The 6000-nt window shown below is 37.4% G+C and overlaps 1 pseudogene; it reads right to left on the bottom strand.

The window, feature by feature from the left end:
- Window positions 1–568: 568 nt before the first annotated feature.
- Plscr2-ps1 (phospholipid scramblase 2, pseudogene 1) overlaps window positions 569–6000 on the bottom strand; it is a 122799-nt pseudogene continuing 117367 nt past the window's right edge.

Raw genomic sequence — 6000 nt, 5'->3', positions numbered from 1 at the left:
GGAGCAAAACCATTGTCATGATTACCAAAAATTTCTAAGTTCATAATCGTGATGCATTGTTTTCCTTCAGAAGACAACTCAAGCGTACAAAATGAATAAGGTATAGCAACTTTTTACAAAAAAACAACATGTGCAACCAATAGATAAACACAAAGCAAAGTCCCAAGCAAACACACAATATAGTTTATTTCTACATCCACGTGGGATAAGCACGAAGCATGACCTTGAGCTACCTTCTAAGAAAGCTCTTTTTTTTTTAACTTTTCCATAAAATGTTTTATTTCTAATCATACATTTTCTCCTTATTTTTATGTTGAATTCATCAACTTTATTAGAAGTTTGTAAAGATAATTATCCATGTTTATTCCAATTATGTAGAAGGAAAGCCATCATTTAGAAAGCAAAATTGAACATACTATGCCTCAAATTTTACACTGTAACTCTGACAAATCTCAATGAGGAAACAAAAAGAGCAATGAGTTTCCCGTTTAGTCTCATCATGTATACTTCAAACATTCTCTGTCTTCTTTCATTAGTTCCCACCATGCTTATGATTTTTATTCCCTACTCACAACATGTAATCTCTGAGGAGAAGCTTGTTTCCAAGCCTCACAGCTTTCATTGTCACATCAAGTTATATAGCTGGAACTGGAACCCAAAGTTATCTGAATCTGCAAAGGCCTCTCACAGAATGAGTACACTGCTTGGGGAATCTTGTCACCTCTAGACACCTCATCAAGAGACTTGATCTCAAAACCATTATCCAAACAGCAGGTGGAAGCAGCACACAGACCACCAACTTTTAGAACATCCTCCTTCTTTTCATCTTGAAGAATAAGCTTTGGCAGTTCTAAGTCACATAACTTTTCAGCACACCAGGAATAGTTTGGATTTCTGTCAGCTTGAGGCAGCTAGAGAAGCAACAACTATTGCATTTTAGGGGTCTCTCCAGAGTCATGACTTATTGGCACAGATTATCCAGTATAGTCAAGGTGAAAGATCTAGATGTTTCTTAGCACTTTTAAGGGCAACAATCAGTATCTTCCACAGCAATGCAAACCATCTGTTCAAGGCTGTTTTTGCTTTTTTAATTTCAAACATTATTTGTTTCAAAGCCTGTTAACACTTTCAGAAATTCAATTTACTGGTGAATGAGAATCTGATCTATCTAATTTAAGTGTTCTAGCCCAAGTTGGCAGTTCAGAAGAGGTGGTGATGCCGACATCCATTATGAACGAATACAAGGACTATAGCCTGTCATTTTGAAAAGGAAATGGTGTTGCATCATAAGTTCCACAGCCAGCTGTTGTGAGTGTGTAGCCAGCCTGGATAACCAGACTGAAGGCCTTGCTACTTAGTCTAGAGTATGAGGCATCCAGAGTATTCTGGAAGTCCTTGGAATGCTGCTGGAGGGTACTGAGTAGCATACTCATGTGGAAAGTGAGTTCCTGGGTGAGAAGCCTCCATTTTCAAGCCATTCTCAAGCAGCTTCTAAGTGAGCCAAGGCAGTACCAGTGGTGACTTTTCTCCAGACCCCACTCCAAAAGACTCAGTTGCTACGTTCCCCCTAAGGAAGTTCTTAACAGCCTCATAAAAACAACTATATACTTGGTTCTCTGAGTACAATCCCTTTACACTAAAAACTGAGAAGGCAAAAGGGTACGACTACTATATATTCGCATGTTTAAAATGGTTTCCTGAGCTATATCTGCCTATCCCCCAGCACTCAGAAGGTAGAGGCAGGGGAGCCAGAAATTCAAGGTCATTTTTGACTACATAGAGAGTTTGAAGTCAACATGGGGCACAAGATACCTTGTTTCAAAAAAACCCAAACAAATAACAAATAATTAAATTACTAAAGAAAAATGCAATAATAATAAAAGAATAAATATGTAACTTTTCAAATGTAAAGATAATAATGATTCACCTACATTTTTATGCAGGTATTCTGATTTTTAGGGATGAATTTATATCCCTGAATGAACTAAAAATAAATATGATTTCAAAATATTAGAAGACAATGTTATAAATGTTATAAAATTTATATGTTAAAAAATTATAAAACTAATGGAGGTGAAAGCAGAAAACAAACAATATACAATATCAAAAACTAGATTTTTAGAGAAAAAAACTAATAAAGAATTAGACCAAAGACTCTTTCAAGGATCTTTGCAAAAAAAAAAAAAAGCCATGAGGATGTTGTCTAAATAAAAAGACAATAAATGTTTCACTGAGAGGCATGAGTGGTCATGGGATCAAGAGGGGAGGTAAAATGAATCAACAAAGACAAAGAATGACTTGGATTAAAAATACTGGCCACATAGGGTATGGTGATATTCAGGGGTCCTCAAACAACGCATAGAAAAAAGGGAGGGAGGTGGGCAGAAGCATTTGTGGGAGGGGTGACTGAGAGGGGGGTACTGAGCAGAATGTAAATAAAATAAGCATAATAATAATAATAATAAATTATCATTATATTGTAAAATAAAATGTAAAAGAAATCAAAAACAAAGAAAGAAAAGAAAGAATGTTAGAAAGAAAAGAAAGAACGTTAGAAAGAATGTTAGAAAAGAAAGAAAGAAAGGAAGAAAGAAAGAAGGAAGGAAAGAAAGAAAGAAAAGGAAGAAAGAAAGAAAGAAAGAGAGAGAGAGAGAGAGAGAGAGAGGAAGAAAGAAGACTGGACAGAGTTGAAGAAACACCCCCATCTTCCCACTTAAAGAACACCTGTCCTATTGTAGTTGTTTCAGAACCCCAAAACAGCAATACCTAAACTACAAGACACCAATGAACTACTCTCAGGAACTCGTGGCAATTTCTATCTAGTGATGAATCCACTGGGCTAATGAATCTGCTTCATGTTACCTAGATTAGTGGGAAGAGATGATTCTCCCAGAGGGTTAGCTGACACTTTTATAAAAAGCCAAGCCAACACTAGTATAGATCCTGATGCCTTCTTCAACACAGCATTTCCATTTGGCCAGCAACGTTGGGACCTTTCACTTCCCACAGTGCTATTTGATATCTTTGAGTTCTGAAATCATCTAATGGCAATAAAACAAAAGAGTAACAACGGTACCATGGGCCAGCCATTCAGTTCAACAAGAACCCTGTAGAAACGTATCATTTTCCATTTTTTACATTTTGAAATTAAAATATAAATAATTACATTTTTTTCTTCTTCCTGCCCATGTACCCACCTCCAATTTGTGGTATCTTTTACTTTAATTGTTGTCATATAGTATAATAAATATAAACTATATATACATATATGGACATATATACTTTTGAATATGTAAATATGATCTTCTCAGCCAGTATAATGTTACTTGTATGTATGTGACTTTAGGGATGATCTTTTAGTATTGGATAACCATTGGGGAAATCTTCCCTAGGGAAGACTGTTTACAGTTTTTTCCTCCTATCAGCAGTCCTTAGTTGCCCACAGATAGTTTTTTGTTTGAATATTTGTTTGTTTTGCTCTGTTTTAAAGAAGAATGTGCCTGATGATCATTAGGTAGAATAAATATATTTCAAGCTCCAGGGAATGCTTCTAGTTAAAACCCTTTCGCTTTACCCAAGATTCCAAACAGCAGAATCACTCACCCGTAGAAACTGGAATTCAAAAATATCATTGGGGGGCTGGGAATTTAGCTCAGTGGTAGAGCGCTTACCTAGGAAGCGCAAGGCTCGGGGTTCGGTCCCCAGCTCCGAAAAAAAGAACAAAAAAAAATATCATTGGGGTCCTGAAACTCCAGTTATAAAAATTGTAAAACTATTTACAGGACAGTTTCCAGTGAAACCTGTGGTTTGTGTCCCACAGAAAAGACTGGGACTTGAGCAATAGTGACCATACAGTGCCACGTAGGATATCCACACGCAGTACACTCGCCTTTAAGAGCCAGTTGTCACATAAAGTGCAGGGCTTTCTCAGTGGCAAGTTCTGGAAAACTGCCACGCTTCTTGATTGCCAGAGGAACTACACATTCTGAATCTACTTGCAAGTCTCTCAGAAGCCACTTGGCAAGAATGTTCCCAAGTCTTCTCAGCTCTCCCGGCAGAGGTGTGACAGTACTTTAGTTCAGGGTACGTATGCTGAGGCTTCTGGAGTGCCAACCAGCACAGCATGGTTTAAACAGTGAATCTGACATCAGAGAGTAGAAGGAGCTGTGCAGAACACTAAACTCTGCTAATTCCAACAGCAAGGAGAATTTAAATGCCCAAAGAAGTACTGAAATCCTTTTTTTTTTCTTTTGAGGCCTTTTCTAATGAGCAAGAATCTGTCTTGATGTCCAGATGTTAATGCATCAGAGTAAACATACACAATTTGATCAAACCTAGGAACCATAGCAGGTGTCATCATCACAGTTGGCTCAGTTAAATAACAATGTCTTGAGCACCTAGGACATTCTGAGTGATCTTAAGCCATTGAACTGACATTTAAAAGTTTTGGCTATTATGTAAAACTGAACAAATAACATGTTTCATGTTTAAGGTTGCTAAAAGTTCAGCGTGAAGCAATAGATAAACATGGATAGTCTTACCTGGAAAAAAATACTTAAACTCTTGGATTGCTGTTAGGCCCAACAAACAACTTAATGTATGTTGATATTTTATGTATACAGACACTGCAATCTGGTGTATACTGCCTCTTTAAAGACAATGTTTCTATAATCAGAAATGAAGAATCTGTCTTAGTTCCTTCTCCCATTTCTTCCAAAAGAAACGTCTCCCAAAAGTTCTGAAAGAAACAATTTAAAGGAGGAAGAGTTTACTTTGGATTACAATTTGAGATCATTCTATTATGGTATAGAAAACTCAGAAACAGGCAAGAAAGACTTGGTAACAGGAAGACATAACTCACTGCTCACACCCGTGCCTCCACTTAGGAGGACAAGAGTGAACAGGAAGTAAGGCTGGGGTATAGAGTCTCAAGGGTTGCCACCAGTGACCCACTTTCTCCAGTGAAGCTCTACCTTGTAAAGGTTCCACAACCTTCCCAAACAATGACTCCAGCTGGGGACCAAGATTCACACACATGAGCCCAGGGAGAACACTTCACACCCAAACCACAACAGTGTATGTTTCTGACATTTCTCCACACACTTTTCATAGTAACTGCCCAGAAACAGCCTGCTCAGCTCAGCATAGGAGACCACATGTCCCTTCTGTGTCTTGGACCTTGAATAAATTTTCACATTGCATGGCTTCCCATAATGAAGTTCTTTGTAAATCTCACCACTCCACTGTGCTCTAAATACCCTTGTCTGAAAAAGAACACACAACTTTAAATGACTAACAATAATTTCATGGTTCTACATTTTATGATATTCTATAGCTTCAAGTCACATAGATACTATGTCATTCACAGTGGTGACAGGAGGCTTTGGAGATAGAACAGCTGAGTTTACCGGGCAGCCAGAATTCAGAAAGAGTGAGAAAGTGTTAGGTTATTTAGCACTAAGTCTTAGGCTGAAAGCATTCTAGGCCAAATAAGAAGTTACAGAGGCTAGAAGCTTCCAGGACTAAGCCTTGGTTTGTAGATGGAGGCAGTGAACCTCTTAGACAAATGCATCAGGCAAATAAAATATACATAGTTAAAAATGATGAAAATAAACTGTTGTTTTAGAAATCAACACACATTCTGGATTAAGCTTGTTTAGCCTCACGAGACTGAAGAGAATTACCCAGATCTAGATTTTCTTAAGAATCTTCACAAAGATGAATTATATAATTATGAAACTTTCTCCTTTCTTGGATTTTAACTTACAACTTAGGACTCCTTTTATGTGATTTATGACGTGGTAATCCTTATGGGTGATTAACTGTGGAAGGAATAAAGAAAAGTGGCAAAGGATTACTCTTTTAGTTTTAGAACATGCCCTCTTCTCACCTTACTTGGAGCCTCTGTTTTGGTATCAGAATACTGTTTGGGCATCAGAATACGTTAGTACGTTGCTGTAAAGGGAAGCCTTTGTTAGAAGATAAAGAACTTGGTTTCTA

The sequence above is a fragment of the Rattus norvegicus genome, chromosome 4, assembly GCF_036323735.1.
Source record: "Rattus norvegicus strain BN/NHsdMcwi chromosome 4, GRCr8, whole genome shotgun sequence".
Lineage (NCBI taxonomy): Eukaryota > Metazoa > Chordata > Mammalia > Rodentia > Muridae > Rattus > Rattus norvegicus.
Note: the sequence above shows the minus strand (reverse complement) of the source record. Positions and strands in the feature narration are given on the sequence as shown.